Below are 25,246 nucleotides of genomic sequence, written 5' to 3'. Positions count from 1 at the left end.
GACAAATAAAAGAGAAAGAGAGATAGATAGATAGAGATTCAAGAGGAGAGAGAGAGCAAAGATCAATACAGAGACAATCAAAATATGTGCCTGCAAGAAAGAAGTGCCTAATGGTAAAGAAATGACAGCCCCATACTTTCACTATGTTAGGTGCACTTAATTACTTAATTAACCAGCCCATCAACACAACAACAACACGCTGGACCAATCCTAATGTCCGGACTCACAAACTCACAGACTTTGCTACGCATTCTCGCAAAATTTATAAGGGCTTAGGGCTGTTGCAATGTCACATTTCAAAGGGCGTAAGGGGTTTGAGTATACACACTTACTGAGCCCTTTCTGTGAGTCTGCATCAGTGCAGACGTCACCAAAGGGAATTACTCACAGTTCAAAGCGCTGTGACGTTTACCGCGGAGACCATAGGGAAATATGGAAATTACAAAGGTAAACAACAGCACGACGCATGACCACGGAACGTGTCAGCAACATCTTTGTTATTACAGTTTTTCTCAATTGCTAAAACACAATTTCTGAAACCTTGCTCCGTTTTCTTAAAACATTAAACACAAAACCTCAGCTTCAAGCACTAGTTACAAAACCTCTGACTCCTCTTGCAAAATCAAACTTTGGCCTCAAAACAGATTTATGTGCTCAAAATGAAACTTTCGCTTCAAAACAGTTTTACTTGTGCTCAAAATCAAACACTGCTCTCAAATCATAAACAAATTGATCAAAAATGATATACACTATCAAGCAGTCAGTAAACAATACACCAGAAAATAGAAAACAAATAGTTCAAAACATACAATGTTCTCAGGGAGAAGTAAATTTTTAATCTCAAATTTTTTTTTTCATATTTTTCCATCATTGTCTTTTGATGAACAAAAACATCAAGTAGAAATTACTACTTTGCTTTGCTCTTTGCATTTTTCTGTTCTTCCTCCTCCTTGTACCCCTATTTTTACAGTACCCTGCATCTCACAAACGTGTCCTTTGATTCTTATTCTTTGTTTATATGAACTTGCAACCAGTGAAAATCTATTGAGCAGTCAGTACTGGAAATGGAAAGCACAATGTTCAAGGCCATACGATTTGTTTACAGTATTGTACAGTATACAGCCTACAATGTGCTGTACAGTGTCCAATAAAAATCCTCTTTCTTGCCATCCTCCCCTTCCTCCTCGTCCCCCACCTCGCATATGCACTCTTCTTCGTCCTCACATGGTTTTGTCACATCATTTGAAACAAGTGAAATCAATTTTGAGTGGTTGTGTGTTTAATCAATGACATGTGTATGTCTATTTCTATTTCATTTTTGCCAAATGTGTTTATCAGTATGGGTGCATGTGCATTAGAGTGCAGAATGTGTTTTGAGAATGAGAATGTGTTGTAAAGATTGTAAGTGAGATCTGCAAATTGTGTTTTACCATGTGAAATGGTTTAAGGTATTGACAACAGTCTGAACAATTAGCTTAATGAATTCAAGCAACTGAGAACTTTCTTCAGCCAATGGGTTTTTAGTGTTTTAGCAACTGAGAAAAACTGTAAACGTCACCAAGGTAACTTGTGATCTCATGAAGTGCTGTCCCAATCCCATTTATACCTTGTCTGAGCCCATGTGGCCTCACACACTCACTTAGCACTAAGATCAATTAAGTCTGTGAGTCTTTAGTCCTTAGACCTTATGGGTTCAATTTGGGATTGGGCCATTGCATTTATAAGGCACTCTTCCAGGCACCCAAAGCGACACAGGCGCATAATTGCTTCAGGAGCATTTTAATGACTGTCTGACTGACAACATGATTTGATGCTGTCCATTGGTATAAATGTCACATTGATCCTTTTAATCAGGCTGATGAGAGAACCATATATTTATAGAATTAGTACCACAAACTGTTGAAAGAAACTCTTGATCCTCCCACACACACACACATACACACACACACACACACACAGATGCTAATGAATTTTTTTTTGAGCGCAGATTGTTCCAGAAGTGCCATGTGCCTTGTCTCTTGGATGGATGGCTTGTTCATGGTCAAGAGATCTTGGTACATTATGCTCGTGTTCCTAAGTTGGCCAGCCTGTAAACAATGCTCAAATATAGACATATACTTGAAAAATATCATTGTGTGTGAGGATCACAAATATCATTGAAGTTTTTCACCCCTCTAAAAATGTCTTTAAACAACAATTAAACAACTATTTATGTAACATTATTACAAAAACATATAGAATAGAATAGAATAGAATTCCTTTATTGTCATTACACATAGCAACGGCATTCAATTGCACTTCCCCTGTGGTGACACATATGACAAGACAACGTCTTGACAATGTCTTTATAACATAAAAATATAGATACCCACTATCAAATCCTGTATTTGAGTGGTTCATCTTAGAACCTTGCTTATTTTGCCATTGGATTTTAATTTGCATTCAGCCATCTTTATCTGTTTCCATGAGGTTACTAAAATAACCACTTCATGGAGCAATGGCCTCGCTGAGTTTTCCAATTGTTGAGGCTTATGACCTTAGTGAAGGTGGAAAAAGCTGAGCACAGTAGCGATGCGTGTGCTGCTTGTCTTGTACAGGGAGTCACATGATGATCACGTTGTCAGTGTGACACAGGTGCAGTAAATCTCAGTACCCTCGCCTTGGGGAACATGGTAAATAAATAAAACATTCCTGCACTGGTGACATGACTCGAGGTGTTTGAAGGTGCATGTGTGACCTCTTGTCTCAGCAGACCATCAAGGATGCATTCAGTACATTCAGTGCATTCAATCTAAACATAATGTAATGTTAAAGCCTTGTTAATTTTTCAACGTACCTGGTAGCCCTTTGTTATAATTTTTCAACATGCAGGATCCATGAAGGTCCATCATAGTGCCCTGCATGTTCAAAAATGTACACAAAAGGAGAAGTGCATGGAAACTTGACAATAGGTTATTTTAGCTAGGTAGCTGAACCTTCAGTATTCCTAGAGAAACTTTTTGTTTGTTCGTTTTTGTTTGGGGGACAGGCTGCCCCCACTTTATTTGTTTCCAGTTTTTGGAGCCTGGGCTGCCTACAGAGCCAGGTTTTTTTACAGTGTACTCACAGAATGGGCAGCAAGCAGGTCGTGAGGAGATTATTGCCAAATGTGACAAAATTGTTGAGCTTGAAAATATCACTGACTGCACCTTTAAGGGCACTTTTCTATAAAGTGTATGTACTGGCATTATGCTCTGTACAGTAATGAGCAGTGGGTAAAACTCTCAAACTCAACACTACTCTCTCTTTAAGATGTTCTATGACTCACTGCACCACTCACTGAGACAGAACTGCTCACCTCCAGCTGTAATGACCATCTAGAAACCACAGCAACCATCTCAGCTTTGGAGTTTTAGTCCGTGGCTAGAGCTAGGAGATGGAATGGAAGAACATTCTGGCAGAAACAGCTCTGGTTTCTTTGGGAACCAAGGCTGACCATTGTGGAATGCCTTGGTAAGGTCTTGCAGTGTAGAAAAAAGGCTTTGCTTAGGCAGATTTCATTTGGAGGGATTTCAAATGCCCAAAATAGACGTTTTACATGTGTAATACTGTGTTACAGTCCAACCATTCAAAGAAAAGGCCATATGGTCAACAGATGGGCCATTATTACTTCTCCCTGGCTAGGTTTTATGTCTACGTCGTTGTTATAGTTTAAGTTCTTTATTCCAACTTACATTGTAACTACTATTCATATATCAAATGGAATAGATATATCACAATGTTTGTCCCACATAGATACAGATCCACTTCCTCTGTGTGTGTGTGTGACTGTGTGTGTATGTGTGCACGCCTGTGTGTGTCTGTGTGTGTGTGTGCGTACGCAAATGTTTTTTTTTCCCTGTTTGTTTTCTCCTACATGTACAGTACATGTGCTCTTGTGTGTGTACTTATGTAAGTACTTCTAGTCTGTGTATCCATGCCTTCACGCCCGTGAGTGTGTATATACTGTGTGTGTGTGTGTGTGTGTGTGTTTGTGTGTGTGTGTGTGCGTGTTTGTGTGTGTGTGTGTGTGTGCATGCCTGTGTGTGTGCACGCTTGTGTGTGCGTGTGAGTCTCCTGATCTGTGTCCTTGCACGTCTTGACCACCAGTACAGAGCCACGACTGTTCTTCCAAACAATATCAGATTCAGCTCCTCCGCCATCGTTCCTGCAGCTTCATGGAGACTCCCCATCGTCTCCACACACGCTCTTCAAAGTTGTGGACTTTCTCATGGGAAACAGCTAGAACAAAAGTGGGAATGTGCAAGGAATGTCAGCCAGGAGCGGATTAATAGAACTCACACAATCTCCCCATTACAGAGCGTTCACACAGATTAAAGTGCACAGATCAGCTTGAGTTAGGTTGTCTGGCAGGAAACTGGGTCGGTGGGTTCAGTGTCCCACTTGGGTTTTTTCTGTTTGACTCAATCTACACTGTTTATCAGTCAGTTATTGTCCATATCAACTGATGGTTATAAAAACAAAGAGAGTCTGTGGAGAAGTGATTAACTTCTGCCTTCTAACCCCCAACTTTAACCTCAGCCAAATATCTAGAGGCAATATGGTCAGCGATGTGCGTGCACTATGACTCATGATTCATTTGTCTTTCCCTTTGTGTGAACCTTTGACACATTTGAAAACTCAGACCATGACAGGTCATTGTTGCCGAGGTCCTAAACTAAGGTGTGATCAAAGAATGGAAAATCTGGAGATTTACAGATGTACAGTATGTCAGCTATTGTTGACACTCAACACAGCTTTAATGCAAGCACGTGAGGACGTCGGAAAGAATGAGCCCTACTGTTGCATGTTAAACCATAGTCCAGCACATGAGCACATGCACCAGAGACAAAATTAGAGGGGTACCTGTTTACCCTGCCAGGGAAAGCCTCTGAATAAACACCCTCTCCCCCACCATCCCCACGCACACATGTATACATAAACACACACACACACACACACACACACACACACACAGACCCAAACGGACAGTGCGGCTCTGTACAGTTTCCTCGGCTGGCCCCTCAGACTGTAAGTCACAGGATCTGGGAATCCATTTGGAATGGGAAGCGTCTCTCCCACAAAGATTAGTCATGCCCCACTACATCGTAGGTCTTCTAAAATATTCATCATATTCACCACAATACCCTGACCCTAACCTTCTGTATCTTATCCTCTTACTGTAACCTAAATCCACTTCAGAAACCTTCTGTGGAAAAACTTTTACCCGAACCCCAGTTGGAAACCTTTTGGCCCAGTTACAACCTGCTTACCCAGTCCCATTCCTGAACCTTACTCAAACCCCAGATCTCTTACCTTTATTTATTTTTACCCCAGCCCTAAACCCAAGCATATTACCCTAAACCAGAGTACTCTAAACCCAGTTCAAAATGTCTTCCACTGCTTTACCCTAAACCAGGCCCTAAACCCAACCCTCACAATAAATAGTTACAATAATATAGGTAATCTAGAAACCTCACTATCTCCACCAAATGCATTCATGTATTCCCCATGTGTTCCTTTGTTTCCTTATTCTCTTCTATGATTCATGCAGCTCTCTGGAAACTGGAGTGAGAAAAACTCCTCAAAGACCTCTCAATTCCTAGCTCTGAAGTTCGACCCTCAGAAACTCACAAGTGGGAGGTGATTCACACTGAAGGATACTTGTATCACGAGATCTTGCCCACGCCTAGAAGCATTTTGTTTCAGAAGACTAATTACAACCTTTTTGTGTAACTGAATGTCATTTGTTGTCTTGTCTAGACTTGTCTAGAAATTTACATTACCCGTAAAATTGGAATGTGACAATGTGTTCTTTCACGTTAGCATGTTTTTAACTGATCTCATCTCATCACTGAACACTGCACTTAGTGCATAGCCTGAATATTTGGTGGCTTGTGTCTGCGACCAGAGGACAAGGCTGTGTGTCAAACATGTGTTTTAAATGTTTGATATTGTACAAGTCTGAAGTTTGTACCTATAATTGTTTAGGGAAAGGTATGTAATTGTTTAGGTCAAATAATGTAAACTGTATCAGTAATTCTGGAACAAAAAATAATAGTATGCTCTGACTATATCTGCTTTAGATTACTAGTTTTTTTTTTTTTATGAACATGGGCAATTTAGAACTGTGGACACAGTGGATGGACTTGTACGCTATGTGACAGTCTGTAAAGGTTATGAAAGCAGAAATAATTCTGAGATGCCTTTCTCACCACCTGTTATTGCTATGTGGGAGAGCTGCCGGGGGCTGGAGGCCGTGTGTGCTGACATGAGTGGAGAATGGAGGACACATGTGCAGCAGACACATGGAAAACCATGGGCTGCCCAGATCAGGCAGGTTTCAGCGGTGTAATGAAAGAGTTAGAAAAGCAGTGTTGTAGGAATTCAAAGTCTGTGCTTCAGTGACATTACAGATGCTGCTGGTTTAAATGATCTTTCAATTGAAGTCAGGACTCTCCTCAAAATGTACTCAAGGCTGTTTTGTTCACAATCCCTTTCCTGTGTTTATTTTAAAACATATTCTCTGATGAGTAAGAGACTGAGCAGTGGTGGGAATGCAGGGATGCATCACTTCTGAGGAAGTCTCTATCATACCACTTTTAAGAACACAGGCATTCTGAGATGAAAACATGTTGTGTCAGTGTGTAGTTTTTTTGGGGCATCTTACTGTATCTTATCCCTATTGGCTTTGTCTCCCTGCAGATACTGTTCATATCTGACTGCCACTGTTATGTAACTTTGTCAAGAGAGAGAGAGAGAGAGAGAGAGAGAGAGAGAGAGAGAGAGAGAGAGAGAGAGAGAGAGAGGAGGGAGGGAGGGGGGGGGGCTCTCGCATTACAACACACACGTCAACATACGTCAACCAAATTCCAGAAGTGTCCCCCAGAGCTCCTGTCCAGTGGTCAGAGGCCACTCTAGGCCATCAGCCAGGACAAAATCTGCTCTCCGGATAGCTCCTTATTCTGGGGTGACACTTTGAGCTGTGCACTACGAGTAAGCAGGGGCTTATAGCACTACAGACTGATACTACTCAGAACAAAAGCTAGAAAGAACCCCCACAGGGTGAAAAAAAATCGAGCACTGATAGATGTACGTGTTTCCGTTGGTGTTGAATTACTGAGATGAAATTGAATTTCAGTAAGATAAACTGAAAAAAAAAACCACACCATGTGTTCATTGGCCAAAAGAAACTGCCTGATGCTTCCTGGCCTCTGATTGGCTGAGAGAGGTATGGCCTCACCTTAAAGAGGGTTACTTGAGTTCAGTGATCTTCTCAGAATAATGTGTGTGGTTTTTTGCGCCACCGTGGGTTGTGTTTGTGTTGGGATTTTCTCCTCAGCAGCACGTGTCAGCTGCCACCACAGGCAGGTTGCATTATACCAGTGGCCCCAGTCTGCTCAGCAGCTCAGTGGGCTGTGATGGAATCCAGCTGAACTCAGGCATTCTCTCACACTCGCCAGGGTTCTCATGGACATGGTCGGAGTACCCTCAGTGTCAACAGGTACACACAGAGCGGCCCTCATCAGGGGAACATGCCACATGAGATGTGTTAACTGTACGCCCATGCTCATACTGTACAAATCTCTGGTATACCATTGAGTGGAAGCTGGTTCTTCCTGTCTTCTGATTAATCAAAGTCAAGTGTCAAATTGTCAAATGTTTGTTAAAATGTATCCTAATTTTTTCTTTATCTTAAAACTTAAATTTTAAAATTAAACAATTTATCATGATAAATTCGGCAACATGCTCTCTTTCACCCCACAGTTGAGTGTCTGTGAATGCTCCTTTTAAAACAACATTCTGATATTAGTTGGAATAACTCAGAGAGCAGTGTTCACCAACGATGCCACAGAGGGATATTCAAGACCCTCTCAGTGCACATCCACAGTCCCTGGGTCTTAAATATCAGAACTGACCAACTATATTATCAATTTAAACAACACACCCAAGCAGACACAAAAAAATCTGCACACATGATACATAAATCAATAGCAGCCCTTGGATTCAAGCTAAGCAGGACGTCTAGAAATGTGAAGGACCTGCAGACCTCTGGCATCCAGCCAAGTGGAAAAACTCACACAAACGTGTGAACTTGTGCAAAACTGTGTGAACCTCTGTTGTGGGCAATGCTTCCTTCTAACTTACTAACAACAAAACCCATGATGTAGTTTATGCTTCTGAAACAGTTTGGGGAATTCCTCTTAAATGAGAAAGGAAGAAGCAAATAAACAAACAGACACATAAAAATCCAAGTTACAGAAGTAACATGCAATAAATACTGAGGTTGGAGGAGTTTCCATTATTATCAATTACATTGAATTTAAGATGAACATAATATAGCTAAGGCACGTTTCAAATCTGTTTTGAGTTGCACTGTATCATGATGGGCAGTATTCAAGCCAGCTGGATGACCATATAGCTGTGACAAAAAAAACCCAACATACAACCCCAAAACAGAAAAAAGTTGGGATGTTGTGTAAAACTGGAATAAAACAGAATGTAATAATCTGGAAATCTCTTAATCTCATATTTTGTTACAAAAAAAGACACAGACAACAAATCAAATTTTGAAAATGACAAATTTGACTATTTCATGGAAAATATATGTTCATTTTGAATTTGATACCAGCAACATGTTTCAAAAAAAGTTGGGACGGGGATAACAAAATACTAGTGTGTAAGTTTGTACTAAGTTTGTGTAATGATAAAGAAAACAAAAGGAGGAACGTTTTACAACTAATTAGGGTAACTGGCAACACGACCGATTATGAAAAAGAGCATCCCAGAGAGGCAGGGTCTCTTAGAAGTAAAGATGTAGGGGGGTATTCATCACTCTGTAAACCTGTGTGCACAAATGAGGAAACAATGTAATTGTAATGCTTCTTAACATGAAATTGTGAAGTATGTTCCATTCTTTTTGGAAATCATGGACTCATCTGGGCTAAAGAGGAGAGGGCCTGTCGAAGTATCCATATAACTTGTTTAGTGCTCAGTTCGAAACCCAACATCTATGACGGTGTGGAGAACCATTAGAGCCTACAGCATGGGCATCTTGCACATTTGGCAAATCAACACTGAATGATGTATACAGGTTTTGAGCAACATAAACGTCCATCCAGGCAATGTCTTTTCCAGGGAAGACCTTGGAAAAAAACAATGCCAAAATGAATTCTGCACATATTTAAACAGTATTTCTCCATAGAGGAAGAGGTGCTAAAATGGCGCTTTCAGTTTTATGTTTTTAATGTTGATCATTTGATTGATTGAGTGCAAATCTCACATTCCTTTCAGTTTGTCTGCTGTTTAGAGCTGCTGTTATACTGAACAGTTGAATTGGTTCACCATGCTCCCTTTAACTTTCTGTTAGGAAACGTGCATTTGAGTATCCTATTTACATATTTTTAGTGATTACGGGGTAGAGAGACTTATGTATTGACTTTGTGGGTAACCTAATTCTCTGTTATCATTGTAAATGTTTTGTCATTCTAATTGTGGACTTGTATTGTGGCATTATGGAGCTAATTGTATTCCATATCTTTTTCCCTCTTAGAAACCACAAAAACCGACACACACACATATACTGTACCTACTCCTGCTCCTATCTACACATTTATATATATACACACACACAACCACACTGGATGTAACCTCAATAAAGAAAAACTGCGGAATTAAAAGTGACTGGACTGAACTGTTCTCACCGACACCTCCACTTGTATCAAGACAGCCACCTACACCTCCCTCTCAAACCTCCTTTACAGTCTATGTCCTTTTTTGCGGCTAAATATGGGTTTACGAGACTTATATTATCACATTCTGATTTAATTTGCATTTTACACATCAAACTTATGGAGCCCCTGAGGAGACAAAAAAAGTTACCCAGAATTGTCCACATCCCTTTTGGTCTCTTGTGTGGGCAACCAACCAAAGAGAGACAAATATAATGCATGCCTGCATCTTTTAAAAACTCAAATGCACGTGGCATGGTCTGTGCCGCTCTAGCAAACAATACCTGTCACTTCTACATCAGTTTTTGTTGAGTAACTCTTTGTCACCTGGACTATAAATAGACGGTTACACTGAATTGGAGAAGACAAATCTTTCACTTGGTATGTGGACAAAGTGCTCGGCACAGTTGTATCCAGACATGTAGACTCGAGTCACATGACTTGGACTCGAGTCAGACTCGAGTCATGATTTTAATGACTTCAGACTCGACTTGATAAAATTCAGCATGACTTGCGACTCGACTTGGACTTGAATACTATTCACTCGAGACTTGACTCGGACTTTGCCTCTGACTTGTAATAACTTGACATGTCTTGAGAAAAAAATAAAATGTCCTCATCGTGGACCAGTCACCCTAGAGATGCTTTCACTTCCGAGACAAAAAAAAAAACAGCGGAGACAAGCGGGCAGAGCACAGTGATCTCCTTTTAATTATAACGAACGTATAAAAGGAAATCATAAATGCAACTAAGGCGAGGTTAGAGGATATTGCGGATTTATCCGTTTCTCACTACTGTTAAACTGTGAGAGCCAGGGACGTCGTTAGGCCTATTTTTGGGGGGCTGAAGCCACCCTAAAGATGATCAAAAGCCCCCCTAAAAATATGTTTAAAAAATGCACATCCATGTTCCCCTGTTGAATTGCTCACAGAGTAGCCTATATCTTATCTCACATAAATCAGATGTCACATGAAAGCGAAACCGGAGCTTTCCAAAGATATTAGCGGCTAGGTGCTGTGATAAACGATTGGCGAGAAAATTAACGTTGGACATACATGGAATTTAGTCATATTTCCATTCTGCACAATGCGCTTCGTCCATCTCCACTCATTACTTGATGGCATATCTCACGAATTAACAGCAGACCTTTCCGGATATGACGATATGAAGCATTCTTCTCCAGGCCTACAGTAGGCCGTTCCTGAGCTTTGAAATTGCAGCACATTTCTACATGGTATCCAACTTTGAGCTGAAATTCTAATGTTATAGCCCAAAATAATGAACTTGGTTATCATATCAAAGAATCAAAAGTTGATCATGGCATCCACAAGCATCAACTGTGCTTTTTTTAAAAGCTATGTCTACCATCATGTTTCAGGTGACATGAATGTAACAATCATGAGACACAATTTTTTTTCCCTTGACATATAGGCTGACATAACATATGATCACAAAATACTTTCACAGATATGGGAAGCCACTGTCTTGAAAACGATATCCTAGCATAATAGCTGGCCCTTACAATGACCTCAGAGCTAATAGTAAAATTGCACTTGCTAATAGTAAAATTGCACAGAGCTAATAGTAAAATTGCCCCAAAATCCATATAGCCTATCCTCAAAGGACTAATGTATGACTTATCTGGTTAAAAAGGTTCATAGCTTAGTATAGGGTACAATTGTTTAGGTTTGAATATTGTTTGATGATTGTTTGATTGTTGAATGATTACATAAGTTAACAGTAGTTTGTAGCTAGTTAAGCACTACCCTTTCAACTTAAAAAAACACTGATCAAATGATCAAATGCTACAGGACAGGAAGGATGGAGAGAGAAGGCAGTGCATAATTTCTCAATCTGTACATCTGCTTTTAGAATTTGATGGTATTCTGCAGCATTCACATCCAGACAGTAATGGCTCAAGAGAGTATTTTAGTACAAGTCTAGTCAGTGTTCTCTTTTAGTTAGGTTTCACTTCTCTTATAAGTAAGTAAGTTTATATACTCTTTTCATCCCGTGAGGGAAATTTGGTCTCTGCATTTATCCCAATCCGTGAATAAACACACACAGCACACAGTGTACACACAGTGAGGCGAAGCACACACTAATCCCGGCGCAGTGAGCTGCCTGCATCAACAGCGGCGCTCGGAGAGCAGTGAGGGGTTAGGTGCCTTGCTCAAGGGCACTTCAGCCGTGCTTACTGGTCGGGGCTCGAACCAGCAACCCTCCGGTTACAGGTCCAAAGTGCTAACCAGTAGGCCACGTCTGCCCCAAAACTCTTAACTGAGAACATCTCACCTTTTCACACCCTTTCTCTGTCAGTTATGTAACCATTTAGCACAACTTTCCACTTTGTAACAAGTAGGGAGAGGGGGGGTTATCATATATTATTATTACACATCATACTTTCCCATATATGGGTAACCTATACTGTCTTGGATGCATGGATGTGATGGCACTACAGGAAAAGTATTTTCTCTATTTTTAAAATGTACAAATAATTATCACTAGTATTTTGATTCAAATGCCATACCTTTTTTATAGGCCTGTGAAAAATACAAACTGGAAAATACTATTTTGTGTTTGAAATACATATTTATGTCCTAGACAGGCATGTATGGAGCCTGGTAAGTGTTATTGCAAGATTTTTGTAAGATTTTCTTGTATTTTAATAAAGTGTGTGCTGGTTTTACTAAATTGTGGTTTTACTAGATTGTGTGTGCACAATTTAGTACATTGTGTGCTCGTTTTACTGCATGCGCTCATTTTACTAAATTCTGTGCTCATTTTACAAAAATTTAAATAAGCACAATTTAGTAAAAAGTGCGTACCATTTAGTTAAACACGATTTAGTAAAACGTACACAAGATTCTTGCAAACTATAAAAATTCTAACCATAAAGAAGAAGAATGGGCATAAGAAACACAGCCTTCTGCCTTTACGTAAAGGAACCCAACCTGTTTGAGAGAAACAATGATCCAATCCATGTATTATGTGATTGTTTTTGCTGCCATTGTCCTCACCTTTTTATGGCATGGCATGAATGTCTTTGGATGATTCACTGGTTAATCTAGAAATCGCTGATGCTCAAGGTGGAGGCTTTTTTATAGACATGTGACATCCAAGGACATCATGCAACACTGGATGGTACGAGGGCACACTGTAATGTAATAGAAAGTTTCCATCTGTGAGCCTCTCTACACACTTTCAATTTTCATTCCACTGAAATACTTCTGAGATGTTGATACCAAGTAAAACCACTTATTTGTCCTTTTGGGGTTTCAATTCTCGGATTCTGTTCTCTCTTTCGTCTTCCTTGTAATTTCTCTTGAGAAAGTGATAGTGATAGTACTGGGAATAGTACTGCACTGGTAAAAGAAAGTGGATTGTGTGAAATCAAAAAGACAGGATACATGCAGGAATTGCTATATATATATTTGTTAAAATAAAAGTTGCAATATAATTTGCTGGAAAATTATCATTTTAAAATAGAAATTACTGTCTTGATGGTGCAGTGTAAGTTTTTATTTAAAAATAGCCATCTAAATGAGGTCTGTGTTATATTATTTTCAGTGGCAAAAGCACATCATTCTGATGAATGTGTCTCTATATATGTACTTTAGCGCCACATTATGGAAGAATTGAAAAAGCATCCTATTGTTTTTGTCATTGTGGTTCTGGTTATTCATTGCCTTGGATAGTCAGATATACTTGCAGATAACCCAGATTAATTAACCACAAATTTGACAAAGTTAGATTTTGGTCAGGTCAGCTATCTGCTTCTCCCAAAGACTTACTCAGATCATTCGTTTTGCAGGATTATCGTCTGGAGTGATTGGATGAGCTGTGAGGGACTGCTGTTCCATTATAACTTTTTGTGTTATATGATAATACAAGTAACCAAAATGAATTCATTTTAAGGATTAATATATGATATAATTTAGTAAAATGTATTTAGGTCTATAAGGTCTACATAGAACCTAGAGGAATCACTACATCGCAATCACTACGTCAAAGTCAATCAGAAGTAATGGTGCAGGAATAATTATATTTACAAAATTAAACAATTAAAATAACTAATAACTGAATCAACTAAATGTACCGCAAAGTGGTACAAAATATGACCGCCACTCAGTCCTGCACATTTCTCTGCAAAAATAAATCACGCTTGTCAATTTCTCTCTATCTCCAACTCTATCCCCTTGCAACTTTTGTGTATGTAAATGAGTGTGTGCATTTGCTTTTGTGTATATGTATGCTTCTCTGTGTGTGTGTGTGTGTGTATGTGTACATGTGTCTGCTTGCCTGCATGTATGTTTGTGTTTTATGTGTGTGTGTGTGTATATATGTTCGCTTGTGAGTGTGTGTGTTGGGGTAATTGGGGGGGGGGGGGGTTGTATGTGTTTATGTGTGTGTGTGCCTGCTTGCCTCCATGCGTGTGTTTTTGTGTGTGTATGTGTGTTTGTGTATGTGTGTGCCGTGGGTGTGTGTGTGTTTGTCAGAGATGGCAAAAGTACTCACTTCCCGTACTCAAGTAGAAGTACAAATACTTGTGTAAAAAATACTCTGGTAAAAGTAAAAGTACTGATTTAACTTCTTTACTCAAGTAAAAGTAACAAATACAGGCTTGGAAATTTACTTAAAGTATAAAAGTAAAAGTAGTCTTGTGAATGACAACCATTTTTTATGATTGTCCACACAAATTTTTATGATTGGACCACACAAATGTTACTAGAATGCAAGAGTGCCAGTCTCTCTTTTTAAATCTTCCCCTTATAACCTGTTGGCCTACCATCAAATGCTGGACATCTTTAGGAAGCTAAGATCCTGTAGTTTCTTATAAAGAACTGGCACAGAGTTACAGAGTTTCTTTCTGACGGATAACAAGCATCTCTGAGCTGACCACATTTCAGCCCTCTAGGTCACTTAATATGATTTTAGAAACACAACTGAGCCCTAGCACCAGGTCTTGCGAAGCTGTGTGCTAAAGTAGATCAATATAGAATGAAAAATTAGTATTTTAGACCATTATTTGCCAAGGTATGCTCATGCGTTTTTGTAATGCCCTATGGAAACTCCCCCCATAGGACTTTGGTTACCCAAAATGCATACTGACAATAAAAGTATGCATTTCTGAGGTTTCTTGTAGACTATTTGGATTATATGTCAAGTTCTGATATAGAATCAGGGACGGACCTGCCATTAGGCATGGTCAGGCAATTGCCTGGGGCCTCGGCCACCAGGGGGCCTCGTCATCCCCGTATCGTAGGCTATTTCGTTTTTTTTTTTTTAAATAAATGATCACCGCATCCAAACAATATATTCTAATCCATAATAAAGATTGAAAAACTATTTTGATTGCTCATAAACTCATCATAAAATCAAATGACTGCAGGTCTGCTTTCTATCACCATAGCAGCAACTAGCTATGAGGTCTTGGTGAGGAGTGGAGTTGAGCGATTGACAGCAGCCATGAAACGTTTCCAGAGTGGAAGTGATAAAAGAAAAAGCGAGGAGGAAGAATTTAGAAAGAAATTGCCTAAATTAACCAACTTCTTCCAGTCGAAGAATTCTTCCACGGAAGAAAGTAGGCTATTTTGGATAGCTCTTGTACTACATATTCTTCTACTGATGATGATGATGATTATGATGTTGATCTAAGTGAAACAGTCGTGAGGGATCACTGTCACTGCCGAAGTCCGCACTGGTGCTGTTGGTGCTGCTACGGACACCATTTCAGTAGCAGAAGCTTTGGGTGCAAACGAAACCAGTACGTGAGTACCCCTAACACAATACTTAGCACTAGGCTACAGTTATCAGTGACGACCCTGCGTTATGGCCAGACACCGTAGCCTAAGAGATGCAGAGCGAGTTGAAATCGTTAAAAAAAAAGGCCCTGTGCAAATTAAGAACTTTGAATTCCCCAAAAATGCAGATAAACCACCCAGAAGATTCACGGTTGAACATTATTACATGACCATGAAAAATGAAGAAAAAATAAACAGAAAATGGCTAGTTTATTCGGTCAGTGCAGACGCTGTTTATTGTTTTAGATGTCGGCTTTTTGGAAGATCGAACACCTCAGTTCGCACGCACACTCACTCTCACTCTCCCTCTCTTTTACACATAGCCTACACAGACAGACTCTCATACATAGCTACAAAGAGTATATTTACACACAGAGACCCCAAACCCCTAGCCTACTCTCTCTCATCTCTCTCTCTCTCTCACACACACACACACAGACCATTCATAATTGTAATACTTTCATGGCAATATTTGTTGTATTTGAGTATGCCTCAGCGTCCCATTATTACAGAAAAAAGTGTGTTTTAGTTTTAGGGTTTTGGTGTGTGTGTGTGTGGGGGGCTCGGAGGGGCCTCGGGATCTTTTGCCTTGGGCCTCAAAGTGTCCAGGTCCGCCCCTGTATAGAATGACTACACAAAATGGCATAATTACACAAAAGTCTCTATTTTTGCATTTTCTTTGTTGGCTTCATGGGTGTGTATAAGATGGACTATACATCTGCACAACTAATATTGGATAAAACAACATGAATATTTAATTTCTATGGATTCCTGTGAATATTTCAAGACCAAGAATGTAGTGGTAACATAGGGTGGACTGCGCCATGCGGTATCAGATTTTTAGAAAAGGCATTCAGAACATGTTTGATGATGGTGGAGGTTATTGTCCAATGTTTATAACAATACAAGTGGCATTAAGTGGTTCATAGAGTGTTGATGAGTACATATTGTTATTGTGGATAATACAGTGTGATTTTTAAATGTTAACAGCTGTAATTGGTGAATAAACTATTTTGAGGAGTGGATAAACTCTAATAAGAGGTGGATAAACTATTTCTGAAATTTCAGAGGTGGGTAAACTGCGTTTACTTGCGTTTAGCCTCCACTACATCCCTGTTCAAGATCCAATGCTGCATCTACTTATTGCTAAGGATATAGGCTACACTGAGGGAAGCACCAAGGCGAGGAGAGGAGGAGGGCATTTTTGACTAAATTTAATTGAGACATAACGTTACTGCCATCAAGCTGCAATGATTTGCAGCGAATGAATGCCGCCCAAATCTGTCAAGTCATCTTGTAGTGTTGCGTCAAGTGCAACGTATATTCCCATTCGCTATCATGGACGGATTATGAACTTTCGGGCCCCTGGGCCTAAATGTATTAAGGGCACCACACTAATTGTCGCATATGTAGGAGAGGGGGTTTGGGGGTCCTCCCCCAGAACATTTTTAATTTGTTTCATGTGATTTCCTGTATTCTGGTGCATTTTGGGGATGGCCAATACTTTAATTCAATCAGATTCATAGCCTACATCCTGATTTGTTGATATTGAGGCAATGATTTCATGGAAAGACTTGGACTTCAGGGCCCCTTGACCCCTTGGGCCCCTGGGCCTGGGCCCGGTAGGCCTGTGCAGTAATCCATCCCTGTCCGCTATTGATGACGCGGAAAATAATAATGGTAAAGCTACTGAAATTATTTGAAACTAAAGTAACGAGCCAGTTTTGTAAAATGTAAGGAGTAGAAAGTACCGATATTCGTGTTAAAATGTAAGGAGTAAAAGTAAAAAGTCGCCTCAAAAATAAATAGTAAAGTAAAGTAAAAATATCAGAAAAATCTACTTGAGTACAGTAACGAAGTATTTGTACTTCGTTACTTCCAGGTGGGTAATCGGGAGATTCGGGAGAATTCCCGGTGGGCCGCTTCACTTTTGGGCCGGTCGAGGAAAAAAATATTGACATTTGTCACGTTAGTCTAACTTCTCTTAAAGTAGGCTACACGTTCCTCATTCTGTGCATGGCACCGTTGCCTCTGCATGGGTTGTAGCCTACCGTGTGAGGGAGTTCTCCCCTCCCAAAAAGAGTTGGTTGGGTCCATTTAGCCCGTCTTTTCCAAAAAAGTTTTCTCAGATACGGATAGCCGGGCCGGCCCTACAGTAGCCATAAGCGTCAGGAAGGATGGATGGTAGAAAGAGGCCAGGAGGGACTGAAACGGCCAGGTAGATGCTGCTAAATGTGCCAAGCTTCTAGATTAGGCCTACAGACAAAAGTGGCAACTGGTAAAGAGAGATAGCAATAGGCAATGATTATTAGCAGTTATTGGGCTAATATTGGACGTTTGTAACGTTGTCAAGCTATTTGCAAGCAACATATTACATTTCTTAAAATATTAGCCTTTTGTATCCGATTCATAGACTTTGCAGTATGCAAATATTAATAACAAAACTGAAGTTTGATCTGTGTAGGCCTATGCGGTAAAAATTGTAGCCTCTGAGCAGCAGATCAACCAGTCGACCACTGAAAATGATGAGCCCGAAATTAGTGATAAGGAGGCCATGACTACAGGGACAAGAGAGGATAAATTAAATTTATTTAATGTAAGAAAGAGCCAAATATGTATGCTACATGATGAACCTATATGCCTTGTTTGCTTAAAAGAGGGTGTAGTAAAGGAGTAGGCTAAATCACCAAACAACAATATAGCCTACCCATGCAAAAAACATGTAGCCTAAACATTAGTTCAATATGCGTCTTTGTGGAAGCGTGGGATAGGCTACATTTCAAAGGCTTTCTTTCTTTCTGTCTTTCTTTCTGTTTTTGTTAACTTGTGGAATAGTGGAATATTTTTGTTAACTTCTCAGTTGAAGTGAATTAATATAACCTTTACACATTTGTTGAACCATGGTACTAATAAAAACTACAGGATAGGAAGAGCTGAAATGTTGCTTCATTTATCCAATTTCCACCACTATGGAAAACGTGGGCCGGTCTTGGGCCTGAAACTCCCGGGCTGAAAAGTGGCCCCACTCCGGCCCTGGTTACTTCCCATCTCTGGTGTTTGTGCACACATGCGTGTACGTGTTTGTGTTTATATATGTGAGTATGCATGTGTGTGCGAGCCTTTGCTTGTGTGTGTGCGTGTGTGTATGCCTGCATGTCTACTGTGTGTGTATCTGTGTGCGTGTGTCTTTATTTGTGTGTGTGTGTGTGTGTGTGTGTGTGCCTACATGTATCTTTATGTGTGTGTTTGGGTGTGTTCACCAGTGCATGTATGTTTGCATGCGTAGTGTAGTCACTAAACATATATTCATTTGTTGTATGGTCCCCCATGAATGGAATTCTACGAAACTTGCCATGCATTCAGAGGGTGTCATAATGATCCTACACTTTTCTGTGCATTTTGAACCTGTCAGCCAAAGATACCTGATTACAATGCCTTGTTTTCATTTTTAACTGGTTCTCGAGATTTTCACAGAAAACTGTATCTGGCCATCTACAGGCCAGTTGGTGAACAGTCACTAAATGTACACATAGGTGCCATTGGACCCACACAATGATCCAAAACATACAGCCAAACAAGGCAAGAGAACAATATCAACATTTTAGAGTGGCCCAGCCAGATCCAGACCTCAATTTGTCAAAAAAGTGAGCACAAGGCCAGAGTGATGGCAAAGAATCGTTCCTGCCTCAAAACCCAGATTGCTGCTAAACAGGTGCGATCTAGAATCATTGTGGAGACATGGAGATGCTTGGTAGGTATTATAAAAAACATTTTGAGAGTTGTGAATGCGAATAAAGATGTTTCCATTGATTATTTAAAAAGGGTATGAATAATTTTGGACTTGCCGTTTTCCATAAAAATGTGATGAAAATGCTTCTTTTTTGATTCCATGTTTCTACCACATTGTCTTACAACCTTTGGCCATGTGGCAGTGTCATTTTCAATCAGAACAAACATATTGGTCAAGAGAAAATCAACATTAAATATTTGCCAGGGGTGTGAATTATTTTGTTCTTAACTGTACATACCCACCAGATTTCATGCACCCTGGTCTTTCAGTGGCCCGGGAATCGTTGACACAAAAATACTGAAGGGGGGAAAAAAATAAAAAAGCTTCGCTACGTGGCAGTCATAATAAAGGATTTTTGAAATGGTTAGTGGCCGCCATATCAGATCTTATAAATAATAGTTTAGGTAACATCATGATGTCACTTAACTTTTGTAGCACCCCAAGTTCCTCTTCTCCTCACTTTAAATCCCTTGCAAAACGATCAGGACCATGGGATACCATTAGACTAAATTTCTGAGTTTCATTTTTCACTTGCAAAGTGGAGTATCCATACCACATTCTTTGAGAAGCTGCTTCATTTGGCTAGCAACATGACCTCTCAACAGGCTACCCACGCAAGTCAATAAAGTCTCAGAGTCAGGCTGATACAAAGGTAAGCAAATACATTTTAGGTCAGAAGTCAAATCAATACTGACATTGCTGAAAACATAACCATTTGACATTGTTGGTGGGTTTGTATGAAGAGGAATATGCTACATCATGTGAGCACTGTCAGCAGAAGTGGAAAAGTCGGATCAACTTCTGCAAACCACAAAAACACTTGAAAGAGATACTACAAGACATATCTTCCCACTAATGTTAAAAAAGTACAAATATTTGTAAATTCTCTGCACATATTTAGACAAGCACTAAACACTAGGTCTACAGAAGTGAATGGGGAAGCACCTGTCTGGTTGTGGAAATTCCACAGGTTTTTAGACCATCCAAAAGTCTTGTGAAACTAAAACAAAACACACACAATATGCCCTGGACAAAACCCACAATAAAACGTAAATGGCGATACACCATTGGATTGGTTTAATTTTAATGTGTACATCGGTTGCACATAAATGAAATGTCTTATTTTTCAGTTAACAAAATTGATCCATGCCATGATGACCCACACAATATGCTCTGGACAGAACATAAAAAATGTAATGGTGAAATACTGTAGAAAAAAAACATAAAAAACAAACAAATACTGCTTATAATACCATTGATTCTACAAGAAAAACAGCAACTATATATAATACTAAAAAGAAGAAAGATTGAAAATAGTTGTATATATAATAGTAGGAAAGAGTTGTAAGAGTCAGAAAACAATGCATAGCTGAAAACATATGGGTGATGTTAGTATATGCCCACATATGGATAATGATGTTAGTGGATGAAGAGGAATGTGGACTTATTTGGTAGAAAGATTATAAATGCATGTTAGTGCTGTTGCAGTGGCCAGATCAGATCACCTTCTGAGAGCCACAAAACACGTAAAAGAGATATACTAGAGATACCTTCCCACTAATGTCAATAAAAGTACAAATATTTGTAAATATTTACACACATATTGCACACATGTTGCACTCATATTGCACATATTTACTCCAAACACTAACAGAAGTGTTTCCCAAACCATCACTTAAGATCCCCTTAAGTTCCCCTTCGACAAACCCTCCTACAGATACCTTGCAGCAGATACCTTGCGGCAGGACCTAGAAAAAACATCAACAAGAAATCGTATGCGAGTTCAAATAAAAAAAATACTCCTAAATAAGCTCATACATTGTATCCGCAAGTTCCCAAAAAAGAATGCCTAATTAATTTATCTTTTTTTTTCTTTTTATCTTATGAAGAAACAAATCTAATGCAACAAATATCTTGGTCTCACATCAGAGTCATTGCCTATACATCAGCAGGTTACAGCAGGTTTACTGCTTATGCCTACTTAGTTAAGTCACCCAAGTTTGTCACTAAACACCGTGCCTAGAATACACCCCCTGGTCAAAAGAAGGAAACTGGTCTCACGTGTCCTGTTGAATTAGTGTGAGTTCTGACAGAGACTTTATTTTGTGCTGTGCCGAAAGGGTACTCTTTGAAAGATGAGAGATGTTTAAAGGGTACTCTATGAAAGTTGAGAGATGTTTAAAGGAGATGGTGTGCTCCTCTGTGCACATTTGATGTAGTTACTACTGTGTGGAGTGAAATTCCAGGTGTAAATGTGGTTTATAAATATTAACCAAAGCAACCCGCCCAAACCTCAAATAGGCCTGACCTTCGATTAAGTGGCCTGTAGTTTGCATTTTGGAGTTGATTAGGGTACATGCCAGGTGGTTTAAAAGAATCCTGAATACCTCTAAAGGCATATATTCCTATATGTTTTACTGATGTCGCTGGCCTATATGACTCTGATTGATTAAATGCAACTTGTGAATGAATGCTACTGTAGGGTAGGTATAGTTAGTGCAATGTCATAGCCTAAAGCTATGGTTCAGCGTTTTTTATTGAAACTAATTAATGTATGTTTTAACATGGTCATAATAAGGTACCTTTGTCAGTAACTGAGGAACTCTGCCTGATATCATCAACCCAATTTTTCTTTGCCATTATGCTGTGACTGCTGTCACTGTCAGCTGCTGTCAGCAGCAGTAAATCAAACTGCAGTAATAGCAGCGCTGTGGATTGATCTGTACCAATTGGCCTATAAGAGATGTTAAATCCCATGTAGCCTACAGTGACAGATTTAACTGATCTTTTTCCCTAATCTTTTAGCTTACAGACAGCATTTAACAGTTGACATTTCCGTCCTGTCTCTTAACTTTTTTCAATGTTTGCTAAAATAAAAAAATATGTTATTTATTATTTCTTCAGAAGTCAGACTCATTGGCCTTGGCTCATTTTCTGTGAAGAATATAAAAAATAACTTATTTTCAATGACTGCACTCTGTAACAGCCCCCCCCCCCCCAAACACACACACACACACACATAACTATTACATATGTGGTGTTCGGGTCTACTGGACCAGAGTGTAATAATTGTTGGAGCTATGTACCTTAACTGTGTTCTGGATAAGGTTCCAATCTCAATACACATGCAATGCAATCTCAATATCTCCTTTGAGACTCTTGGCAGTCTCAGTGTGAAAGTATGCTGTCCTCTAGTGGTCACGTTTGGCAACACATCAGTATTTTAAAATGCCTATTCATTAAAGGTCCCATGTGTAAGAACTTCTCCCATCTAGTGTTTAGGGATTACATTGCAACCTAATAGAACTACGGTAGCCGTCGCACATCAAAAACATAACACCCACACCAAAGATCCGCATCGACACAAAACTGTCGCAGAAGGAGTTGCAGCGGTGTGAATTAAATGCTAAATGGTGCACGTCGTTGCCAGCTGTTGCAAGCGGTCGCAAAGCATTTACCATATCTAGTCGCAGCTCATCTTGTTGCAAATCTACCAAGATGATGGCCCTAGTTCCGGACTCCTAAATAGGTGTGTCAAAACATAAACTTTTCTCTTTTGTCATTGCTTGTGTGTGATGCCAATGAAACACACTTTCGGACATGGAATAAATAATTTAATTTTGCCTGTCAACTGAGCTATCGATACTCCCCCTATTAGGCCTACCGTTGGTCCCGTATTTCCGCCGTCTAGTGTATATGTCACTTAATATGCATTTCTATACAAACCAAGATGGCGGATTCCTAAAGAAACGCAAGCACCCACACCATAGGTGTATCTAAATTAGCTATGTACCAAAAATGACATTTTACCGTGACTCGAAGAGCTGTAAACAGTGTTGTAAGGCTGTTTGCCACTAGCAACTCATTCGTACATGTTGTACGGGTGGGTGTACGATGATTTACGAGTCTAATGGAAAGGGCCATGGCTGCATGGAGCATTTGGAACCAGCTTCATGCACGAAAATCCGTGTTGGGCACGAGCTCTCATGCACATACATGTTGGTGGGCGGGTACCTATCCGGCGAAACGTTATTCAGTGCGTATTTCTTGAGGAGCATATGAGAAGACGTGTATATTATGGTTATTTATGCATCATATGACAAATAAAGAACATTGTATTGATCTTGTTTCGTTGTTGTTTGTCCCGAACAAACGCACAATGTAAAAAATAAAGGTCTGCCTCGAATACAAGCCTGCCCCAAATAAATACCTGTGCTTTGTGCAGCCTAAGTAAATAGCTGACCCTGGACATAATTTGAGAACTTACGGAAAGTGCAATCATACGATGCTGGACGCCTGGCGATGCTCTGGCCGTCTACGTGAAGATTTGATGTCGTGGATGCGTAAGTAAACTGTTTTTTTTGTAGAGTCGGCAAATTACATTATCTTTAACGGTTACGTTACCATCTATGATGTAGAACCCAAAGTATTTACAGACACCACATTTTAGATGAGTTGGGGACAAATTGTCCGCTCAGGCTGGCCGTTCTGTGCGTTATCTTCCATTTTCGAAACAGGGTGGCTATTGAGGGCTGTGACTCCAGTCATTATTGTGGGCCAACGCTACAATACGTTTAGAGCACCCGCTACTGGATGAGATGGCAAACAATAGAATAAAAAACAAAGTAGGCTAATCATAGACTGTAAAACTGCGCTACACATGGCACTAAAAACCAAATTGTTTATTTATAGTTCGACTACGGATATTTCACGTCATGTTCAAATGCATATTCGAATATCGAATAAAACGTGACAGCCATATAGACAAGTCTTGCAGCAGCAGGATGGCAAGTAGACCGCTGTTCGTTAGAGCCGCTGTTAACCAATGAAATTAAGTTGCGCTTCAGGGCAACTCCACTCGGTCTCAACTCGCGTATCCGAGCAACATTTTTTCTTATTATTATTGTAAGCAAGGTATTTACATTATCGCCACCCTCTGAACTGGAGGACGACTCTTTTTACAGAATATCCAATAAAAATCGACGTTGGTCCATGCGTCATTTCCAGCTTTGGAACTTTGGAACTCCAGCGCATGGTCAGAGCCGACCGGTGCTGGATCCGAGCCCGGTGTTCAATATGGCGTTGACTATGAATTGGCCGGATTTACTAGCCTAGACTCCGCCATTCATTTGTATGGAGGGCGGGACTTAGTCACTCTCTCCAGTTATATATAATACCTCCATGTTTCCAACAGTCTATGACACTACGCCATCAGGTTAGGTTGACGATAAACAAATCCATTACACGTGGCATGCGCTATGAAATGCATTATAGTCAATGCTTGCGCACGCAAGAACTGGTCTGCCGCTGCGGCACGCCGCAGGTTGAACTTTGACCGTGGCGCGCTGTAAAGGGGCTATCACATTGTACACAGTATGCGCTGCGCTCGCGGCTAGGTTGCTCTTGGTTCTCTACCGCGCAGTGCGCAAGCCATTGACTATAATGCATTTCATATTGCATGCCGCGTGTAATGTGATAGGCCCTTAAATCATTGGTATTTCGCACTGAGCCCAGCGGCAAACACAACAAAAAATTTTGAGACGTTACCTCAACGCCTACCGTGTAGAATGTGATAGCCCCTTAACGCATGTAGTACGGTGCATGCCCACGTTGTGAGCAGCACAGTTTCTACATAGTTTGACACTCAGAGATGTGTCTGGTATCATTGGAAAGCTAACACTCTCAGGGTTAGACACAACTAGGCCACATACACAGGTCTTGGCTTCATACAGTCCAAATGTGGTGTCAAAAGACCAAAACATGAATTTTATGGAGGTAGATATGGCAAGAAGTACACGGCTGCAGTGACAGCAAAATGGTGATGATATGGATCGACCAGAAGGCGTCTGTCTGACTCGGAGGCCAGTCTGTCTTAAGGGGTTATCACATTGTACACGGTATGC

Source organism: Alosa pseudoharengus, unplaced genomic scaffold (genome assembly GCF_046254945.1).
Source record: "Alosa pseudoharengus isolate Yale_2024_CS ecotype anadromous, Long Island Sound unplaced genomic scaffold, YU_APseudo_1.1 YU_APseudo_1.1_scf_6, whole genome shotgun sequence".
Classification (NCBI taxonomy): domain Eukaryota; kingdom Metazoa; phylum Chordata; class Actinopteri; order Clupeiformes; family Clupeidae; genus Alosa; species Alosa pseudoharengus.
Note: the sequence above shows the minus strand (reverse complement) of the source record.